At 61.8% G+C, this 7,500-nt stretch overlaps 1 non-coding gene across 1 annotated transcript; it reads right to left on the bottom strand.

Annotated features, from left to right (window-relative positions):
- Positions 1–4,155: 4,155 nt before the first annotated feature.
- Positions 4,156–4,274, bottom strand: LOC131872818 (5S ribosomal RNA). Its single transcript, XR_009370899.1, has one exon. It is a non-coding gene; the product is annotated as a 5S ribosomal RNA (ribosomal RNA).
- Between the last annotated feature and the right edge of the window lie 3,226 nt (positions 4,275–7,500).

Below are 7,500 nucleotides of genomic sequence, written 5' to 3'. Positions count from 1 at the left end.
TCTGAAGTGTGCTCCAAGGTGCGGCGTGCACGAAGTCGGAGCCCGGTTTGCCCCGGGTGTGCACCTCGGGTGCGCACCTCGCGTGCACCTTCGCTGCGGTGGGCACCTTGGCTGGGTTGCGCGCCTTGGTGGGCACCATGCAGTGCACGAAGTCGGAGCCCGGATTGCCCCGGGCGCGCACCTCCGCCAGGGTGGGCACCTTGGTGCGCACAACTTGCCTGGGCTGCGCACCAGGAAGGGCTCAAGATGGCACCCGCGTTCCGTTTTTTTCACTATCTTTCAGAACGGAAATTTTAAAATCTCGTTTTTTTTTGCCTTTTCTGGAAATTAGTGAAGGCAGCGCATCAAAGGTGCGCAACGCTGGTGCGAACCTGGGAGCGCTCCGATGTGTGCTCCAAGGTGCGGCGTGCACGAAGTCGGACCCCGGTTTGCCCCGGGTGCGCACCTCGCGTGCACCTTGGTGCGCACACCTTGGCTGGGTTGCGCGCCCTGGTGGGCACCATGGTGCGCACCAAGGAGCGCTCCGAAGTGTGCTCCAAGGTGCGGCGTGCACGAAGTCGGAGCCCGGTTTGCCCCGGGTGCGCACCTCGCGTGCACCTTCGCCGCGGTGGGCACCATGGCGTGCACGAAGTCGGAGCCCGGTTTGCCCCGGGTGCGCACCTCGCGTGCACCTTCGCCGGGGTGGGCACCTTGGTGTGCAGACCTTGGCTGGGTTGCGCGCCCTGGTGGGCACCATGGTGCGCACCAAGGAGCGCTCCGAAGTGTGCTCCAAGGTGCGGCCTGCACGAAGTCGGAGCCCGGTTTGCCCCGGGTGTGCACCTCGGGTGGGCACCTTGGTGCGCATGCCTTGCCTGGGCTGCGCACCAGGGCGGGCTCAAGATGGCACCCGCGTTCCTTTTTTTTCACTATCTTTCAAAACGGAAATTTTAAAATCTCATTTTTTTTTGCCTTTTTCTGGAAATTAGTGAAGGCAGCGCATCAAAGGTGCGCACCTCGCTGCCCACCACGGTGCGCAACGCCGGTGGGCACCCGGGAGTGCTTCGAAGTGTGCTCCAAGGTGCTGCGTGCACGTTGTCGGAGCCCGGTTTGCCCCGGGTGCGCACCTCGCGTGCACCTTCGTCGGGGTGGGCACCTTGGCTGGGTTTGCCCCGGCTGCGCTCCGAAGCGGGGTTATTGGAGCGCCGCCTCTTTTTTTGTCGGAGCGTTTGGTGGGGTTTCTCGCATTGGCTCTTCCGAGGCCCGGTTGCCACCCTGGCGCGCACGAAGTCGGAAGTAGGGTTAATTGCCCGGGTGCGCACCTTTGCCAGGGTGGGCACCTTACCTGGGCTGCGCACCAGGGCGGGCTCAAGATGGCACGCGCGTTCCGTTTTTTTCACTATCTTTCAAAACGGAAATTTTAAAATCTCCTTTTTTTTTTGCCTTTTCTGGAAATTAGTGAAGGCAGCGCATCAAAGGTGCGCACCTCGCTGCCCACCTTGGTGTGCTCTGAGGTGCGCACCCGGGAGCGCTACGAAGTGTGCTCCAAGGTGCGGCGTGCACGTTGTCGGAGCCCGGTTTGCCCCGGGTGCGCACCTCGCCTGCACCTTGGCCGGGGTGGGCACCTTGGCTGGGTTTGCCCAGGGTGCGCTCCGAAGCGGGGTTACTGGAGCGCCCCCTCTTTTTTTGTCAGAGCGTTTGGTGGGGTTTCTCGCATTGGCTCTTCCCAGGCCCGGTTGTTGGGTGCGCTCCCACCCTGGCGCGCGCGAAGTTGGAAGTTGGGTTAATTGCCCGGGCGCGCACCTTCGCCAGGGTGGGCACCTTGGTGCGCACACCTTGGCTGGGCTGCGCACCAGGGCGGGCTCAAGATGGCACCAGCATTCCCTTTTTCTCACTATCTTTCAAAACGGAAATTTTAAAATCTCGTTTTTTTTTTGCCTTTTATGGAAATTAGTGAAGGCATCGCATCAAAGGTGCGCACCTCGCTGCCCACCTTGGTGTGCTCCGAGGTGCCCACCACGGTGCGCAACGCCGGTGCGAACCCGGGAGCGCCCCGATGTGTGCTCCAAGGTGCGGCGTGCACGAAGTCGGACCCCGGTTTGCCCCGGGTGCGCACCTCGCGTGCACCTTGGTGCGCACACCTTGGCTGGGTTGCGCGGCCTGGTGGGCACCATGGTGCGCACCAAGGAGCGCTCCGAAGTGTGCTCCAAGGTGCGGCGTGCACGAAGTCGGAGCCCGGTTTGCCCCGGGTACGCACCTCGCGTGCACCTTCGCCGGGGTGGGCACCTCGGCTGGGTTGCGCGCCCTGGTGCGCACCAAGGAGCGCTCCGAAGTGTGCTCCAAGGTGCGGCGTGCACGAAGTCGGAGCCCGGTTTGCCCCGGGTGCGCACCTTCGCCGCGGTGCGCACCATGGCGTGCACGAAGTCGGAGCCCGGTTTGCCCCGGGTGCGCACCTCGCGTGCACCTTCGGCGGGGTTGCGCGCCCTGGTGGGCACCATGGTGCGCACCAAGGAGCGCTCCGAAGTGTGCTCCAAGGTGCGGCGTGCACGAAGTCGGAGCCCGGTTTGCCCCGGGTGCGCACCTCGCGTGCACCTTCGGCGGGGTTGCGCGCCCTGGTGGGCACCATGGTGCGCACCAAGGAGCGCTCCGAAGTGTGCTCCAAGGTGCGGCGTGCACGAAGTCGGAGCCCGGTTTGCCCCGGGTGCGCACCTCGCGTGCACCTTCGCCGCGGTGGGCACCATGGCGTGCACGAAGTCGGAGCCCGGTTTGCCCCGGGTGCGCACCTCGCGTGCACCTTCGCCGGGGTGGGCACCTCGGCTGGGTTGCGCGCCCTGGTGCGCACCAAGGAGCGCTCCGAAGTGTGCTCCAAGGTGCGGCGTGCACGAAGTCGGAGCCCGGTTTGCCCCGGGTGCGCACCTCGCGTGCACCTTCGCCAGGGTGGGCACCTCGGTGCGCACACCTTCTCAATGTTTTCTTGCCTTTTCTGGAAATTGGTGAAGGCAGCGCATCAAAGGTGCGCACCTCGGTGTGCTCCGAGGTGCGAACCCGAGAGCGCTCCGAGGTGCCCACGAAGTCGAAAGTCGGGTTAATTGCATTGTTTTCCCCGGGTGCGCTCCGAGGTGCGCAACATCGGCGCGCACCAAGGAGGGCTCCGAAGTGTGCTCCAAGGTGCGCACGATGGCGTGCACCTCTGGTGCGCACGATTCGGAGCTCGGTTTGACCGGGGTGCGCACACCTTGGCTGGGTTGCGCACCTTTTGTGCGCTCCAAGGTGCGCACGAAGTCGGAGCTCGGTTTGCCCCGGGTGCGCACCTTCGCCAGGGTGCGCACCTTGATGCGCACGCCTTGGCTGGGCTGCGCACCTTGGTGGGCGCCATGGTGCGCACCTTTCGTGCGCTCCAAGGTGCGCACGAAGTCGGAGCTCGGTTTGCCCCGGGTGCGCACCTTGGTGGGCGCCATGGTGCACTCCGAGGTGCCCAAGATTGGTGCGCACCAAGGAGCGCTCCGAAGTGCGCTCCAAGGTGCGCGCGAAGTCGAAAGTTGGGTTAATTGTCCGGTTTGCCTCGGGTGCGCACCTTGCGTGCACCTTCGCCAGGGTGGGCGCCTTGGTGCGCACACCTTGGCTGGGCTGCGCACACCTTGGCACCCGCGTTTCCTTCATTTTAAATTTTTTTTTTTTACAATCTCTCAAGTGGGAAATTCTATAATCTCAACTTTTTTTGCCTTTTCAGGAAACTTTTGAATGGAGCGCATCATTGGTGCGCTCCGAAGTGTGCTCCAAAGCTCTCTCCAGCTGCGTGCACCTGCCCCGGCCGCGCACCCGGCCCCGCCCAGCTTCGCTCACCTGTCCCGGGCGTCTGGTGCGGAACCTTAGAGTAAGAAACATCACCGTGCACCTTGGCCAACGTGCGCGACTCGACCGAGCGCGCACTGGCCGAGGTGCACACCGATTTCACCTGGGTGCGCGCGCAGCACCTCGGGCGCACCGGGGTGCGCGCACAACGCCCGGGTTGCACCGTGGCCTGTGTGCTCGGGGCGCCTCGGGTGCGCGCTCGGTGTCGCCCCCGCGCGCGCTGGTAGTGCGGGCAGCGCACCCCGGCCCGGCCCGGCCCCGACGAGAACGCAAACGGGCAAAAGGTTTATTCAAATAGCATTGCGACGCCCGGCGAAAAACTAAAAAAGGGTGCAACACCGGGACTTCCCGGGAGGTCACCCATCCCAGTACTACTCCGGCCCAAGCGCGCTTAACTGCGGAGTTCTGATGGGATCCGGTGCACTAACGCTGGTATGATCGCACCCGTTATGAGCTTGTCGCAGTGTGTACTTAGCAAACCGCGACCCACGTGCGAATCCACCCCGGCCACCCACCCCCGTCGAGGTGCACACCCTCCCTCGCGAAGTGCGCCCCGTTCGCCAAGTGTGAGCCCTGCCCGGGTGCGCGCACCTTGCTAGGGCGTCGGGTGTGCACCCGGCCCGGCCTACGTGCGTGCACCTGGAGGGGGCGTCGTGTGCGTGCAGTGTCCCGTCTGCAACGCGGTGCCCACACACCACCTCGGGCGCAACGACCTGCGCTCACATGTGGGCCGAGTGCACCTTGGTGCATGTTCGGGGCGCCTCGGGTGCACGCTCGATCTTGCCCCGGTGCACCAAGGCGCTCGGTTTGCCCCGGGTGCGCACTTGGTGCAAGGTGGGCACCCAAAATAGGGATCAAGCACCAAAACACAAGTTTCGGGATGCAAAATGGGACCCAAGGACCACAAATGCGTTCCAAGACCCATGATGGGTCCACGAGAACAAAAATGTGTTCCGAGACTTAATAAACAAATATTGGGTTTTAGGAGAAGAAACATGCTCTGATGCCCAAAACGAGAATCGACCCCGAAAAGGCCACAGGCCAAAAGTGGGATGCGAGACAAAAAAAAATGGGACCCGAGGACCAAAATTGGGTTCCCAGGTCGAAGACAGGGCAACCGGACAAGAAACGACCTCTAAGGCTCGAAATGAGTCCCGACGACTAAAACTTGACAAGAAGCACCCATCAGGCACCCAACTCGACACCCATGGGATGCCGACCCACCCGGGCTTCCACCTAGCACACCTTGGCACCCACCCACCCTCGCACCCAACCTCGCACCCAACTTAGCACCTTTGAACCCACATTGGCACTCACCCTGACCCTGGCACCTTGGAACCCACATTGGCACTCACCTTGACCCTGGCACCCACCTTTGCACTCACCTTGGGACCCACCCTGGCTCCCACCTCGGCACCCACCCAGACACCCACCTTGGTTCCTTGGCACCCACCTTGGATCCTTGGCACCCACCCCGACACCCACCTTGGCACGCAACTTGGCTACTTGCCACCCACCTTGGCTCCTTGACGCCCACCCCGACAACCACCCCGTGACCTACCCTGGCTAGGGTTGGTGCACACCCACCCTGGTGCCCACCTTGGCACCCACCCTATGACCCACCTTGGCACGCACCTTAGTACCCACCCCGTTACCCACCCTAGGACCCACCCCGTGACCCACCTTGGCCAGGGTGGGTGCACCCACCCTGGTGCCCACCTTGGCACCCACCCATCCTAGCACCCAGCCTGTGACCGGGCTTGGAACCCAACCTTGCACCCGCACCCGTCTTGGCCAGTGTGGGTGCGCACCCATCCTGGCACCCACGTTGTGACACACCCTTTAACCCACGCACCCTAGCACCCACGTTGGCACCCACCTTGGAACCCAACCTAGCAACTTGGCACCCACCCCGTGACCCACCTTGGCATCCACCATAGCAGTCGCCGACTTGGCACCCACCTCGGCACCCACCTTGACACTTGTGGACCCACCTTGCCACTCACCCTAGCATCGACCCATCCTAGCACCCACCCTGGCACCTTTGCACCCTAGCACTCACCCATCCTAGCACCTAACCTGTGACCCACCTTGACACTCACCCTCGCACCCACCTTGGAACCCAACCTAGCACCCACCCACCCTGACACCAACCCTAGCACCTACCCACCCTTGCACCCACCCTGTGACCCATCTTGGCACCCACCCATCCTACCACTCAACCTATCACCCACCTTCTCACCCACCTTGGCATCCACCTTAGCACCCACCCACACTGGCACCTTGGCACCCACCTCGGGCAAGGTGGGTGCACACCCACCCTGGCACCCAATTTAGAACCCACCGAGCATGTTACCCACCTTGGCACCCACATTGCAGCCCACCCTAGTACCCACCCTATGACCCACATTGGCATCCACACCCTAGCACCCAGGCACCTCGACACCCGCCTTGACACCCACCCTAGCACTGAACCTGTGACCCACCTTGGAACTCACCCTAGAACCCACCCACCCTGTGAACCACCTTGGCATCCACCTTAGCACCCACCCACCTTGGCACCCACTCTAGCACTCACCCATCCTAACACCCAACTTGTTACCCACCTTGGCACCCGCCCTCGCGTCCACCTTGAAACCCACCCTAGCACCCACCCACGCAGGAGCCCACCTTGGCACCCAACCTAACACCCACGCATCCTGGCACCCAACTTGTGACCCACCTTGGAACCCACCCTAGTACCCACCTTTGAACCCACTATATCACCAACCCACCTTGGCACCCACCCTATGACCCTCTTTGGAATCCACCCTAGCACGCACCCACCCTGGCACCCACCATGGAGCGCACCCTAGCACCCACCCACCTCGGCACGCACCTCAACACCCACCTTGGTGTGCGCACTGCGCCAACCTCTCAAAGACCCTATGTGGTGCGCTCCAAAGTGTACACCTTTGGTGCGCTCCAAGGTGCGCACCTTTGGTGCACACCGAGGTGCACACCAAAGTGTGCACCGAGGTGAGCACCAAAGTGCACTCCAGGGTGCACACCAAGGCGTGCACCTTTGGTGCGGTCAATGCAAACGAATTCGGAAGTTGGGGTCGATGTCCTAATCGCTGCTGCAGACTACACGTATGAGAATCGGACAAATAGCTTTATATAGGGGAGGTGTTGCGTTTGATGGGTCGACTCCCCTGGTTGTGTGCACTGCACCAACTTCAAAGACCCTGTCTTGTTTAAGAAGTCAAAAGTTGGGGTGGATGTCCTAATCATTGCTGCAGTCTACGCATGTATGAGAATCAGACAAATAGCTTATATAGGGGAGGTGTTGCATTCGGTGGGTTGACTCCCCTGGTTGTGCGCACTGCGCCAACCTCAAAGACCCCGCATAGCAGAAGAAGTCGGAAGTCGGATTTTGGTGAGCACCAAGGCGTGCACCTTTGGTGCGGTCAACGCAGACGAATTCAGAAGTTGGGGTGGATGTCCTAATCGTTGTTGCAGGCTACACATGTATGAGAATCAGACAAATAGCTTATATAGGGGAGGTGTTGGGTTTGATGGGTCAACTCCCTTGGTTGTGCGCATTACGCCAACCTCAAAGACCTTGTTTTCGTTAAGAAGTCAAAAGTTGGGGTCAATGTCCTAATGGCTCCTGCAGGCTACACATGTATG

The sequence above is a fragment of the Cryptomeria japonica genome, unplaced genomic scaffold, assembly GCF_030272615.1.
Source record: "Cryptomeria japonica unplaced genomic scaffold, Sugi_1.0 HiC_scaffold_804, whole genome shotgun sequence".
Lineage (NCBI taxonomy): Eukaryota > Viridiplantae > Streptophyta > Pinopsida > Cupressales > Cupressaceae > Cryptomeria > Cryptomeria japonica.
The sequence above is the reverse complement of the archived record's forward strand: the minus strand, read 5'-3'. Positions and strand labels throughout refer to the sequence as shown.